The sequence below is a fragment of the Podarcis tiliguerta genome (genome assembly GCF_965153285.1).
Source record: "Podarcis tiliguerta genome assembly, chromosome: 16".
NCBI classification, from domain to species: Eukaryota; Metazoa; Chordata; class Lepidosauria; order Squamata; family Lacertidae; genus Podarcis; species Podarcis tiliguerta.
In genome coordinates, this window is record NC_139549.1 from 6549671 (window position 1) to 6564424 (window position 14754).

The window sequence follows — 14754 nt, forward strand, 5'->3', positions numbered from 1 at the left end:
TTTTGGATGCAATTCAAATTTTAATATGAAAGCAAATAGGAATAACCCGGTCAGAAGTGCAAATACGATGTGAAACGAAGTACTGGATGCACACAATTCTCAACCTGTTGCTAAGATCAAGTTGTCAGCAGACAGTAAGAGCAGTACACAAGGATTTTAAATACAACTGCAATAGGCAAAACAGATATAGACCTAAGGGATAACATCAATGCACTGTGGATGTTCAACATTTCAGGTGGGAGTTGTGGAAGCTGATCTAGCTCTTCTTGTTTTCTCCATCGTTCTTCCTCGGATCTTTCACTTTGGTCTTGATTTAAAGCCAGCAGTTACCACTGTTACACGTGTTGCTTGGCAGGGCCTGGGTATAGAACGAGGACATGTTGGAACCACCACTGGCATACAGAGAAGATCTGCCGCCACCATATCCGTAAGCACATGGGTTGTACTGCTCGATGCGAAAAGCCTGGTCAGGGCAACAGAGAGCTGGCCCTGGGATGGTCAGGACAAAAGGTGGTGGCCGGATGGTCACTGTTGATGGGGGGCACTGGGCATAGCATTGATTATTCCATCCACCACGGCCAGCAGACATCTTTGAGGTTCAGAGGTGGACCTGAAAGAACATGGAGTCAGCATCATGCAGAGTTCCCAGTGGAGAGCACAAGTTTGATATTAACAATAGTTAAGAACTCAATAAGACGACAGAAGACCCTCTAGTTCCATACCTTGGGATATATATATCCATGGAGTCAATAGAGGGGTGTTTTTTTTCATTCTCCCCCTTCCATAGTAAAAAAACCCCAAAACATTTGCTGTCATTCAATGAAGCTGAACTGCAGAAGATTCAGTACAGAGAAAAAGGAAGTTCTCTGTCACACAACATATTGTTAGGCTGTGGAATCCATTTCCACAAGATGCAAGGATTGATCACCAACATTACAGGCTTTACAGGTGGTTTATATCCAGGCACATGCAAAACTGCCCTATACCAAATCAGACCAATGTTCCATCCAGCTTGGCTTTGTGCTCATTGACTGCCAGTGGCTCTCCAGGAGTTCAGACAGGGGTCTCTCCTACCCAGAGATACCAGGGACTGAAACAGAGACCTTCTGCAAGCATGGCAGATGTTCTCCCACTGAGCTATAGCCTTTCCCCCAAATCAACTGTGGATAAAGCTATCAAAGCCTACAATGGTTGTATACTACCTCATTTTCTCTAAGCTAAAGTCTCAAATACTGTGGTGTTTCCCCGTAGGGTAGTGATTCCATGGAGCTGAAGAGTTTAGGGAGTCTTGGTTTTGCTGGGTGAGACCATCAGAATAAGAACATGAGAACAGAAGAACAGAAGAACATAAGAAGAGCCTGCTGTATCATGATAATGTCGCATCTGGTCCATCATCCTGTTCTCACAGAGGCCACCCAGATGCCCCCATGGGAAGCCCTCAAGCAGCAACTGAGCACATACCACTCTTGCCTTCTGTGGTTTCCAGCAACAGATATTTAGAAGCATTACTGCCCCTGACATTTGAAACAGAACATGGTCATTGTGGCTTGTAGTCACTGACAGCCTTATCTGCCATGAATTTTAAAGCCATCTGGATGGGTGGCCAACATTGCTTCCTGTGGGTTAGAATACCATAACCACCTCTAGTTAAATTGGATATCAGCTGATTTTGAAAAGTCATCAACCTGAGACCTTGGAGAACACTGGGCTAAAGGAAGAGCTTCCCCAAGAGATAGCTGTCCAGCTTATGGGAGAGGAGGAAATGCAAAGCTAGGCTTACTCAGAGTAGGCCCATTGAAGTTAACAAACATGGCCAAGTTAGATTCATTAATTTCCATGGGTATGTAATGAGCTGGACTTCATTGAATAAAACCCTCTAACTCTAATGAGGGAGAAACTCTAGGTTCCATTACTGGCATAAGCAGAAGGGTAGTGGAAGGGTTCTTCCACTCTAGAGGTCTTCAAGCATACACTTATCAAGATCTGGATTTTCCTCATTGAGCAGAATGTTGGTCTTGAAAATCTACATGGCTTCCTCCAACTCTACAATTTAGATGAGCCAGTCTTCTGGCTCAATATAAGCAATTCCAATAACCAAATGAGAAAGCACAGAAGGTCCCAGGTCTAAATAGTGGTGGTATCAGTTTAAAGGACCTATCATAGAAAGAATAGGAAATACTTCAGCCTGACACCAGGAAACCTGACACATTTTAGGATGGATAGTCCAAGGGCCTGGTAGTTTCCTTTTGGTGGGACTCACAGCTTCATGGTAGAGCTATGTAGAAGGCAACAACTGCTACCACTACTGCTCCTGTTACTGCAAAGCTTGTGAGTTCCAGCAAAAAGGAAGTTATCATTCATTTGGACCATCTATCCCAATGATAAACTTCAATCAAGTATCTCATCTAAGAATATAAATCAGTGGTTAGGAGTCTGTAGTCCTCCAGAAGTTTCTGGATTGGTGCTCCCATCATCCTTGACCATTGTACCTGTTGGTGATGTTGGAGTGCTGGAGTCCATAGGTTCCTCACCTTTACTGTAAACCCCAGAGAAGTTTTCCCCACCAAAGTGCTCCATCCCAGCATAATGCAGACACACACACACTCAATTCAAGTGCACTTGCTTGAAAACCTCACATAGCAGTGCAATCTACCCTTGAAAATTAGCAACAACTGACATTCACCTGCATAACCTTTGTAAACCTAGAAAATGTGCATCTTAGAAAATTTGTACATTCAGAAAATGTGCCCGCTTTCCCAGAACCCAAGTGGACTTACCTAGTTCTCTAAGAAGCAGGAATGCAGAGAAGTGTTTGGAAGCAGCCTAGAGGATGGGCTTTTTATACTGTATCTCTGGTAGCCTGGAACATACTTAAGACTCCCCCTTTTTAAGGGGTGTATGATGACAAGTTGATAATTTGTCATAGGGAACTCCCCAGATTCCTGTAAAGAGTTGACACCCTTTCCTTAATAATCAGAATACTCACCTCACTGAATACTCACCTCACTGTTGTCATAGGGTTCTCCCAAACTCAGTATCAAAACATTACAAATCTTTCAACATACCGATTGCTGTAGGGACAGTGTGCCAAATCAGCATTTCCTCTTCACAAATTTGCTCTCCTAACTGGTACATCACAATAAACAAGTTGTAATGGGACATAGCTAATGTTAGTTGCAATCAGAATGGAGTCACTGCTGGTGCCCTCAAACTGGTAAGGTGCCCACTAAGTTAACCCACCATAAAAGACCCCTGAGAATTTGGGAGTCTGGAAAAAGTGTCAAATAAGGCAACAATAATGCAGCTTCCTGCGGGGACGTGGGTGGCGCTGTGGGTAAAACCTCAGCTCCTAGGACTTGCTGATCGCATAGTCGGCGGTTCGAATCCCCACAACGGGGTGCGCTCCCGTTGCTCGGTCCCAGCACCTGCCAACCTAGCAGTTCGAAAGCACCCCCGGGTGCAAGTAGATAAATAGGGACCGCTTACTAGCGGGAAAGTAAACGGCGTTTCTGTGTGCTGCGCTGGTGCTGGCTCGCCAGCTGCAGCTTCGTCACGCTGGCCATGTGACCCGGAAGTGTCTGCGGACAGCGCTGGCTCCCGGCCTCTAGAGTGAGATGAGCACACAACCATAGAGTCTGTCAAGACTGGCCCGTACGGGCAGGGGTACCTTTACCTTTACTTTAATGCAGCTTCCTATATTCCAGTGTTCCTAATTAAATAGTGTCTCACCCCCTTATAGACGTAACTGGCCACCCTACATTGCCAGGGATGGTATCTTGTAGATACCAACTCATCAGGAGGTCTATTTCATGCAGTGTTGGGATCAGGCCCTTGGATGCATTGCATATCAAGACAAGTGATGTCTCTTATTGCCTTATTGATGCCTGTTAGTGCAAAATCTGTCTCCCAACTTCTCTACACTTCAAACGCCTGGTACAACGGCTTATTTCCTAAGTTAGATGGGTTCCAGGCAAAGTTTTTCCCCAGTCCTTACTACAGGTTCCAAATTGTGTCCCAAATCCAATCTTATTTCTGGAAACAGGTGAATGCCCACTTTCCACCAAAGCTTGTTGGGCTGCCTTGAAATACTGGCTTAAGATCTCAGTATTTGGCTTGGGGAAGGGATTACTTGTACATCTAACCAATGAGGAGTTTATCAGTCTATGGCTGTCACCATCCCTTTTGTATCAACTGGGCTACAATACCACTCTTGTATCCCTGAGGTGAAGGCTTTGGGACATCTCACATAGCAACCTGCGATCCAGATCCAATGTAATCTATCGCCCGATTGCAGCTGGAATCCAATACGGGCACGACTTTCAGTTAGCCTCATATCTTAGGAATTTGTCCATACCCACCTATTGACATTTATTTACCAAAGCTAGATTAAATGCATTTCCATCAGAACTTCTAAATGGTAGACTGAGAGGCATCCCCCTATCAGAATAGGCTTTGTTTATGTTCTCAGGACGTCGATTGCATGAACCATATCCTACTGCATTGTGGCAAGTATGAGCAAGCAAGGGATCAAATGATCAAAGCCTTACTAGCAAATCTGAAGCCTTCCATATTAAATACCTTCTGGTGGATAGGTCAAATGGTATTGCACTGACTGTGGCGAAGTTTCTTACAGAGGTCACAAGAAACAAAGACCATCACGCTCTAGACATAACAAAATGACTACCTCGGTTTCTTTTGCCTGTTGTTTGGTTGTCTTAACTGTATCTTGTTTTGAAACTGTTTTGTGGGTCTATGGATGGCAATATATACATATATATATATGCAGGTTTTGGTGTCCTCGGGTGTCTTCCCGTGTAAAAGTTGGGGTGTCTAGGCGACGTTTCGACGAGGTCTCACTCGTCATCTTCAGGCTGGTGCTTTCGGCTTCTTGTTACTGGAACAGAGCAGGATCTCAGTGTTTGAGTTCCTATAAATACTGTTGAGGAGGTGTGGTGTATAGCCTCCAATGTTCTGGGCAGAGAGGAGGTTCCCAGGCTAGTGTGCCTTTTCTTCTTTTGTTCCTTAATTACTTGAGGGATATCTTGAGTGATTTCTTGAGTGATTTCCTGAATCCCACTTAGGTGGGTCATTAGGTGTGGATTAGTTGCTAAAGCCTTCGTGTCTTGAACTCTTGAACTTTGTGAAGAGTTTTTCTGAGAAGATGGCTGTACTGCACTTGGTTGTGCTCTGGCTTGGCTTCGTGTATAGGGGCGAGCTGTGGTTTTGTGGCCTGTGCCAGCCAAATCTGTGTAGGGATTGCAGGGGGGTGCAGCATCCGGAGGTGCCACCCTGGTTTGGCTACTGGATGGTGTCTGTAATTTATCTGTGGAGAGGGTCTGGGTTTGGGTCTGGTGTGGTTGATTGGTGATGGCGTTCTGTGTGCCTCTGGATCTGGTGTCAGATTTTGTGGGGAGGGCTAATTTCCAGATGTCTGGCAAGCGGGATGTGTCGTCACGCTTGTTCATGTTGTGAGGGTGTTTCTCTATCTCGATGGCTTCCATGATTATTCTCTTGTGGTGATGTTCCATGTTAAAGAGCAATTTGGAATCTGCAAAATTAATTTCGTGTCCTGTTTCTTTCATGTGTTGGAAAAGAGAGGAAGTTTTTTCTTCTTTTTTGACGGCATTCTTGTGTTCTGCGATACGTGCATTTATTCGTCTGTTTGTTTGTCCAATGTACGTGGCTGGGCAGACTTTGCAGGGTATTTCATAGACCCCTTGGTTTTCCAACTGAATTTTATCCTTGGGGTTTCTGAGGATATTGGCTATTTTTTGGTTGGTGCAAAAGGCTGTTTTGATATTGTGTTTATGGAGGATTTTGCTAATTTTATCTGTAGTGCCCTTGATATAAGGAAGGAGGGCTATGCCATTGTTTTCTTCTGTGTCTTGGTTTCCTCAGAAACCCCAAGGATAAAATTCAGTTGGAAAACCAAGGGGTCTATGAAATACCCTGCAAAGTCTGCCCAGCCACGTACATTGGACAAACAAACAGACGAATAAATGCACGTATCGCAGAACACAAGAATGCCGTCAAAAAAGAAGAAAAAACTTCCTCTCTTTTCCAACACATGAAAGAAACAGGACACGAAATTAATTTTGCAGATTCCAAATTGCTCTTTAACATGGAACATCACCACAAGAGAATAATCATGGAAGCCATCGAGATAGAGAAACACCCTCACAACATGAACAAGCGTGACGACACATCCCGCTTGCCAGACATCTGGAAATTAGCCCTCCCCACAAAATCTGACACCAGATCCAGAGGCACACAGAACGCCATCACCAATCAACCACACCAGACCCAAACCCAGACCCTCTCCACAGATAAATTACAGACACCATCCAGTAGCCAAACCAGGGTGGCACCTCCGGATGCTGCACCCCCCTGCAATCCCTACACAGATTTGGCTGGCACAGGCCACAAAACCACAGCTCGCCCCTATACACGAAGCCAAGCCAGAGCACAACCAAGTGCAGTACAGCCATCTTCTCAGAAAAACTCTTCACAAAGTTCAAGAGTTCAAGACACGAAGGCTTTAGCAACTAATCCACACCTAATGACCCACCTAAGTGGGATTCAGGAAATCACTCAAGAAATCACTCAAGATATCCCTCAAGTAATTAAGGAACAAAAGAAGAAAAGGCACACTAGCCTGGGAACCTCCTCTCTGCCCAGAACATTGGAGGCTATACACCACACCTCCTCAACAGTATTTATAGGAACTCAAACACTGAGATCCTGCTCTGTTCCAGTAACAAGAAGCCGAAAGCACCAGCCTGAAGATGACGAGTGAGACCTCGTCGAAACGTCGCCTAGACACCCCAACTTTTACACGGGAAGACACCCGAGGACACCAAAACCTGCATTCCTGTACCCGTGAAAATCTACGAAAGCATATATATATATATATATATATATATATATATATATATATATGCCTACTGAAGGCTTTCCTTTCCCAACAACCTTTTTATGGATTAAAAAAAAAGCTCTGATCTGATTCTATAATAAATTTGAAAATGTTTTTAGTAAAATGTTTTTATTATCAATTCCTTTGGGATGTTTCTAGCAAGTGAATCATAATTGATTTTTTCTTTGTATTGATTTCTCTTTCTCAGCTCATTTAAATGATGCTTTATTGAGCTTATTGTCATTTTGTATGGTGTATTTTTATGAAAACTGTGATCTATAAGGGTTGTATCCCATGCTGCTCTTCCTCAGAGTAGACCCAGTGAAATTGATGGACATAACTAGCTTAGGTCAATGGAACTTAGCTTCTGAGAACCCTAAAATTTAGGGCCTAGTTATTAGATCAAGTTGGGGACCCTCTGCTCTCCAGGTGTTACAGCTTCCATCAGCACCAGAAAGCATCGCCTGATGGCCAGGAATATAGGATTTGCAGTTCATCTATATTTGAAGGCCCAAGGGTTCCTCACACCTGTATTAGATAATAGAACATGCAGAGGTGATGCTCTGGGGGGTGCTCCTGGAGGGTTTATGGTCCATGTTTTCCTCCAGAAGACAAGCAAACACAACCCAGAACTGATTCTGCCCTAGGGGAGAAATGTACCTTCAGGGGAACTGGAAGTTTGTACCAGGCCATTTAAGGGAAACAGCAAAGGTAGGTCAGAAACTGCAGGCTATACTTTGGGTGATTGTTAGTAGATCAATGAATGACTGTGATTCCAATCAGTTTAACAAAAGCCAGATAAATTTGCAAGTGTATGTGTTTGTACGCCTGCTTTTTGGGAGGAAAGCAATGACAAACCTAGACAGCATTTTAAAAAGTAGAGACATCACCTTGCCAACAAAGGTCCGTATAGTAAAAGCTATGGTTTTCCCAGTAGTGATGTATGGAAGTGAAAGCTGGACCATAAAGAAGGCTGATCGCCAAAGAATTGATGCTTTTGAATTATGGTGCTGGAGGAAACTCTTGATAGTCCCATGGACTGCAAGAAGATCAAACGCATCCATTCTTAAGGAAATCAGCCCTGAGTGCTCACTGGAAGGACAGATTGTGAAGCTGAGACTCCAATACTTTGGCCACCTCATGAGAAGAGAAGACTCCCTGGAAAAGACCCTGATGCTGGGAAAGATGGAGGGCACAAGGAGAAGGGGACGACAGAGGACGAGATGGTTAGACAGTGTTCTCGAAGCTACAAACATGAGTCTGACCAAACTGCAGGTGGCAGTGGAAGACAGGAGTGCCTGGCGTGCTCTGGTCCATGGGGTCACGAAGAGTCGGACACGACTGAACTACTAAACAACAACAACATGTGTTTGTGGTAAATGCTAGGAGAAACTGCCTAATTGTTGAGATATGTTTGATGGTGGAGCAATCAGCCTCTGGGCAGCCTTTGGTTAGGGATGCTGTACTCGCGAGATCCCTGCATTGAACGAGGTGGTGGACGACTGGATACTCTTGAGAGTCTCTCTAAAGCACTATAATTGTAGAAGTTAGTTTTCTAGTATTCCTTTTCTAGACATCAGTACTACGAGCCTGGGAACACTGAAGTTTAGTTAAAAGAAGAAGAAGGGCTGTGAGAAAAGACTTCAGATACTGGCATTGATGTTGCATGATGCATCTTCAGGATGAGTTACTTCACAGGGCTCTGCCTCCCAGCTGAGTGTTTTCCATGTGGCAAGAACTTCAAATTACAGTAAGTAATTGCCTGTTCTGTTTATGAGTTTCTTGCAAACCTCAGAGCAATAGAGCACCCAAGTTACACCCTACAGGTTCTTTTCCTCATAGCACGCCAAAGCCACATTCTTATATGAGATATAATCTCACATTTCCTGGAATTTGCTCAATTGGGATCAGGAGAATCATTATCAAAATGATCACTGCATTGCTGTCTTTAAACCACCCAAAAACCAGGACTGATGGCCACAAGCTTGCCACATCTGGGTGTTTCCACTGAAACATGCTACTTCTGGTGAGCCATGGTAAACAAGAAAGCCAGAAGGTGCTACTTCAGAGGTAGCCAACAATGTCTTTCTTCTGAGAACCACATTTCCTTAAGGACGATCTGATAGTTTTCTCGTGGCTACCCTGAAATTCTAATTACGTTTCCGAGCACAATTCAAAGTGTTGGTGCTGACCTTTAAAGCCCTAAATGGCCTCGGTCCTGTATACCTGAAGGAGCATCTCCACCACCATCGTTCAGCCCGGACACTGAGATCCAGCACCGAGGGCCTTCTGGCGGTTCCCTCATTGCGAGAAGTGAGGTTACAGGGAACCAGACAGAAGGCCTTCTCGGTAGTGGCACCCGCCCTGTGGAATTATTTCTTTCTGTGAAATAAATAAGCAGCTATCTTCTTTTTAAAAGACATCTGAAGGCAGCCCTGTTTAGGGAAGTTTTTAATATTTAAGGCTGTATTGTTTTTAACACTTGATTGGAAGCCACCCAGAGTAGCTGGGGAAACTCAGCCAGATGGGCGGGGTATAAATAAATTATTATTATTATTATTATTATTATTATTATTATTATTATTATTAAATACAGAACAATAATGTTTTAATACTTGAAGAAATGAAAACCTCAAAGGTATTTATGTATGTGACTACAGCAACAATGATTCTGTACACTCAGTACTTAGCCAGCACTTAGCTGACACTCATGATGCACAGAGTTTCTTTAAAGTCACAAAGACCATCTATGGCCAATAAATCATGGTATACTCCCCCTATGCTCAACAGACGGTACCACACTTCTAAAAGATAAAAAACTATTGTGGTGTGCTGAAAAGAACAGTAACAGCGTCTCCTTAACTGCAACTCCCCCATAGCTGCTGAGGTCCTGTCACAAATTCTGCAAAACCAAGTGAGAGATGAGCTTGCAGTATCTCCAAATCTGGGAGAGTTGTGTATAGCTATTAAACAAATGAAAAACAACAAAGCCAGCAGACCTGATGGGATACCTACTGAAGTCTTAAAAGTGGGCAGAATTGAACTTACACAACAACTTCACAGGTTCATTGAAAAAATCTGGGAGAGGAGATCCCAGGAAACTTTAGGGATGCCAAAATTATCATTTTTTTTAAAAAAGGTGATAAAATAGATTGCAGAAACTATTGAGACATCTCTTTATCAGCTACTACCTGCAAAGTTATTGCAAGGGTCTTAGCAAACCATCTCCTAACAATATCTGAGGCTAATCTTCCTGAATCCCTAAATTGTTTGAGACCTTCTAGGACAGTGGACATGATTTTCACCACCCGAAAGCTTCAAGAAAAATGCAGAGAGCAAAACCAACCCCTGTATATCGTGTTTATTGACCTGACTAAGGCCTTTGACACTGTAAATGGTAATGCCCTGTGGACTGTCCTTCTGAAAATTGACTGCCCAGATAAATTTGTGAACATCCTGCAGCTCCTCCATGATAATATGACAGCAACAATCACAGATAACAATGGCTCTCAAAGTGAACCATTCATGGTGGGATCAGGTGTCAAAGAGGGGTTGTATTATCGCCCCAACTCTATTTATTATTTTCATTCTCATGATTCTACACATTGTCGAAGACAAATTCCCCATCGGAGTAGAAATCATATACCGGTATTTATTTCCTTGACATCTGATGGGAGGGTGTTCCACAGGGCGGAAGCCACTACCGTGAAGGCCCTCTGCCTGGTTCCCTGTAACTTCGCTTCATGCAGTGAGGGAACCACCAGAAGGCCCTCGGAGCTGGACTTCAGTGTCTGGGCTGAACAATGGAGGTGAAGATGCTCCTTCAGGTATACTGGGCTGAGGCAATTTAGGGCTTTAAAAGTCAGCACCAACACTTTGAATTGTTTTTGGTAACGTACTGGGAGACAATGTAGGTCTTTCAAGACTGGTGTTATGTGGTCTCGGCGGCCGCTCCCAGTCCCCAGTCTCGCTGCCTCATTCTGGATAATTTTTAACATTAAGGGTTAAGGAATGGTATTAATGACTTAGATGGACACATGACACCCTACTTTTAATAGCACATTATGAATGTTAATGTGCTGCAGAGCAACCAGCAGAAGGGAAACAACATTTTGATGGAGGAAACAAAGGGAAGAAACACTTTTAATTTATAAGTATGCCCTGTGACATTTTAGAACAGTATATCAAATATCATTCTAAGAATGTTAAACTGGTCGGTGTAGATCGAGCCATGGCCTTAATGGTTTGACCTTCACCGTGGTGCACATGCCTGACCTTCAGGGCAAGTTGACAAGGGAATGTTTATACTCAAAATGCTTTGGGAATTTTACCCCAAGGACCTCTAATGTTGCTTTCCCCTCCAGATTAAACCCATGAACAAAAAGCCACTTCAAGCAATGACTCCCTACAGTTTGAAGTAGGTGAAAAAAAGCAGTCCCATGCCAGTTCTGGGTTTTCTTCCAAATTCCACTTTTGGGGTGTTGACTTGTGGCAAATCTACCCTGACCCTAGAGTGGGAGCAAAATTATTCAGACAGTGCTTTCAAACTTTATATTCTTTGTGAACTAACTTCCACCAATGTATTTGATAGTTTTGAAACTTTTCTCTGTAATATTGTGATTTTAAGTGTTATACCACCTTGTGATATCTTCTACGAAGTTGCAATTTGTAAGCATTTTAATCACGAAAGTGAGATATATGGAATTATGCTAGGAATGGTTGTTGAAGGACAGCATAAAATCTATAAAATGAAGTGAACTGCATTGATGTTATATGTTCTAGTGTTTGAGTCGATTTAGTTTAGGTTCTTTGTTTTTGTTCTTTTTAAAAAATGAACAGGTACTTTGAAGACCATTTCTCATTTTGAATGAGGACCCCAAGGTACTATGATGGTAGATGCTGCTGCAACTGTGCTGAAGCTGAGTTGGTCAAGATCAGCTCAGTGCCTCAACAGGAGGCAATGAGAGAACCCTACCGAATTCCACACTTCAATTCAACCATACAAAAAAGAGAGAGGAGATCAATGTTTTTGGATGCAAATAGAAGTTTAATATGAAACCAGAGAGGTATGCATAGCCCAAAGAGAAGTGCAAACAGAATGCAGAAAGAAATACAATATGTTTCATAATACTTTGTTTCCATAAATTACAAGGCCGATAGAACATGGTGGAATAAGACTGCAAAACAGATGGTACCCAATGCATGTTCAGAAATGGGATAATTGGCAATCAGGGGTCCTTTTTGCTTTTCTTCTTTGCTCTTTTGAAAGGGAGGGATCCGCTTCATACAATTCACTAGGAAATTGAGAAAAGGATCCCGGGGAAGGTGTCGTATATATAACCCACTCTGGCTATCATTCCCAATTCAGAGTAAAAATTCAGAATGGATAATACTCCCTCAGTCCCCATCCCATAATATTACTTCCTCAGAATGACTTGAATGTGCAATTCCTATAGAAATGGCTTGGTGCACCCACAGTCCTAATTCTGGTGCTCAGATCAAGTGGCCTGCAGATGGTGAAGCATTATTCAAGGATTTTAAATTCAACCACCTGAGGCAAAACAGATATAATGCAGAGAATTAGAATGTAGGCTTAATCAGTGTGCGATAAGCATAAGGAAAGCTTGCATGCATCTTATTTCAAGAAGGGCTCAGATGCCACAGGTCACGCCTTGTGCCAATTGTGATGTTCAATATTTCAGGAGGGAGTGGTGGGAACTGGTCCACCTCTCCTGTTTTTCTCTTGCTTTGTTTTGGTTGCCGTCCTTCTTCCATGCATATTCTTCTTTGGCCTTGATTTAGAACTTGCAGGTGGTGTGGCTGCTATTGTGGCATGAGCTGCTTGTATTGTGGCTGGAGCTAGTGTGGCTGCTATTGTGGCAGCCTGAGCTGCTTGGCAGGGCATGACAGCCACCACTGGCATGCCCAGAAGATCTGCCCAGAGGGTATTTAACACATGGGTTGTGCTGATCAATGACAAGAGGCTCCTCAGGGCAGTAGAGCTCTGGCCCTGGGATGGTCAGGACAAAAGCTGGCGGCTGGATGGTCACTGTTGAAGGAGGACATTGGGCATGGCAAGAATCACGCCAGATACCAGAACGACGACCAGCAGACATCTTTGAGGTTTAGAGGTGGATCTGAAAGAAAATAAGAGTCAGCATTACGTCGAGCTTGAGGTGCTGGTTAAGAACCTTAGGAGAGCCTGCTGGATCATAGAATCATAGAGTTGGAAGAGACCACAAGGGCCATCGAGTCCAACCCCCTGCCAAGCAGGAAACACCATCAGAGCACTCCTGACATATGGTTGTCAAGCCTCTGCTTAAAGACCTCCAAAGAAGGAGACTCCACCACACTCCTTGGCAGCAAATTCCACTGTCGAACAGCTCTTACTGTCAGGAAGTTCTTCCTAATGTTTAGGTGGAATCTTCTTTCTTGTAGTTTGGATCCATTGCTCCGTGTCCGCTTCTCTGGAGCAGCAGGAAACAACCTTTCTCCCTCCTCTATGTGACATCCTTTTATATATTTGAACATGGCTATCATATCACCCCTTAACCTCCTCTTCAAACCAAAGGGCCATCTAGGGTAGAGGTTTATCGATTGAAGGTTTTATTCCTTCACAATTCTAGAACATGGGTCCATCTAGTGAAGCTTTCTAGTTGACTGGCTCAGTCTATTTAAATCCCATAGCCCCTTGATAAAGCACACATGTCATGAACATGAGGCCTCAGGTCCCAATAGGAGCTAAGGACCTAAGGCAGAAAGGCTGGGAAGGACGTCCACTGCACACCAGGAAATCTGATGCATTAGCATCCATAGTCCAATGACCTGACAGCTTCTTATACATGGTAGCCTCAGCTTCCTAATGGAGCTACATATGTAGAAGGCAATAGTTGCCATCCACACCTCCAGCCCAAAGGTTTTGAGTTCCACTGAAAAGGGAGCTAACTACCTTTGGGCTTTCAACCCCAATGTCAATCTCCAACAGAGTCTCATCTGTGCCTGCACTCCAGGACTACCTATCCCAACATCAAACTTCAGCAAAGTAACTCATTGATTTCAAGGGCTTCTTTTGAACCTGGAACTCAGTTACAGAACCTCTCAGGTGGGCACCATTGTCATCATAAGAGAACAAGGGAGGTGTTCAAGGTGAGTTCTGGCACCTCTTTTTCTAGAAAAATAGCACTGGCCGTGACCATAAATCAGTGGTGAGGAATCTATGGAGCTGCAGAGGTTACTGAATGGTGGCTCCTAACCAAGTCTAATGCATCCACATCCAAAGAAAGAGAAGCAATGCAAGTAAGTTAGCTTGAGAACCTCACACAAAGGAGCAAATCCCTGAGCCAACTTATCTATCCTGCAGATGGACACCTGTGTAACCTCTGCATATCTAAAAGATCCAGAAGCTGTGCCCATTGTCCCAGAACCCAAGTAGACTTACCTAGTTCTCTGAGAATCAGAAGCGAAGTGTTTGGAAGAAGCCTAACACATGGGCTTTTTATACTGCTTGGTAGCAGGAAGTTTATTTAAGACTTCCCTGTTTTTGTTTTGGGGGGTGGAATGGATATAATGAAGAGCTGACATATTGCTATAGGGAACACCACAGATTTTTTAATAGAGGTGACACCCTTTCCTTGATAATCTAATATTCATTTATGGTCACCGCTTTGGCATGTTATGTTTCACCCAAACTCAGTATTAAAGCACCACACATATTTTAACATAGGCCAATGTGACGATAATCAGCACTTGATCTTCACAAAGTTGTTATTGAAACTGGCACATCATGATCCGCACGTGGTTCCAGGACATAGCCAGTGTTTGTGGCAATCAGGATAGAGACA

At 43.6% G+C, this 14754-nt stretch overlaps 2 long non-coding RNA genes across 2 annotated transcripts; both read right to left on the reverse strand.

Moving 5' to 3' along the window:
* On the reverse strand, positions 1-3210 carry LOC310666234. Its single transcript, XR_014505790.1, has 2 exons — positions 2778-3210; positions 1-610 (listed from the first exon to the last, which is right to left on the reverse strand). It is a non-coding gene; the product is annotated as an uncharacterized lncRNA (long non-coding RNA).
* Positions 3211-11939: 8729 nt separating this feature from the next.
* Positions 11940-14395, reverse strand: LOC310665923. Its single transcript, XR_014505716.1, has 2 exons — positions 14352-14395; positions 11940-13050 (listed from the first exon to the last, which is right to left on the reverse strand). It is a non-coding gene; the product is annotated as an uncharacterized lncRNA (long non-coding RNA).
* Positions 14396-14754: the final 359 nt, after the last annotated feature.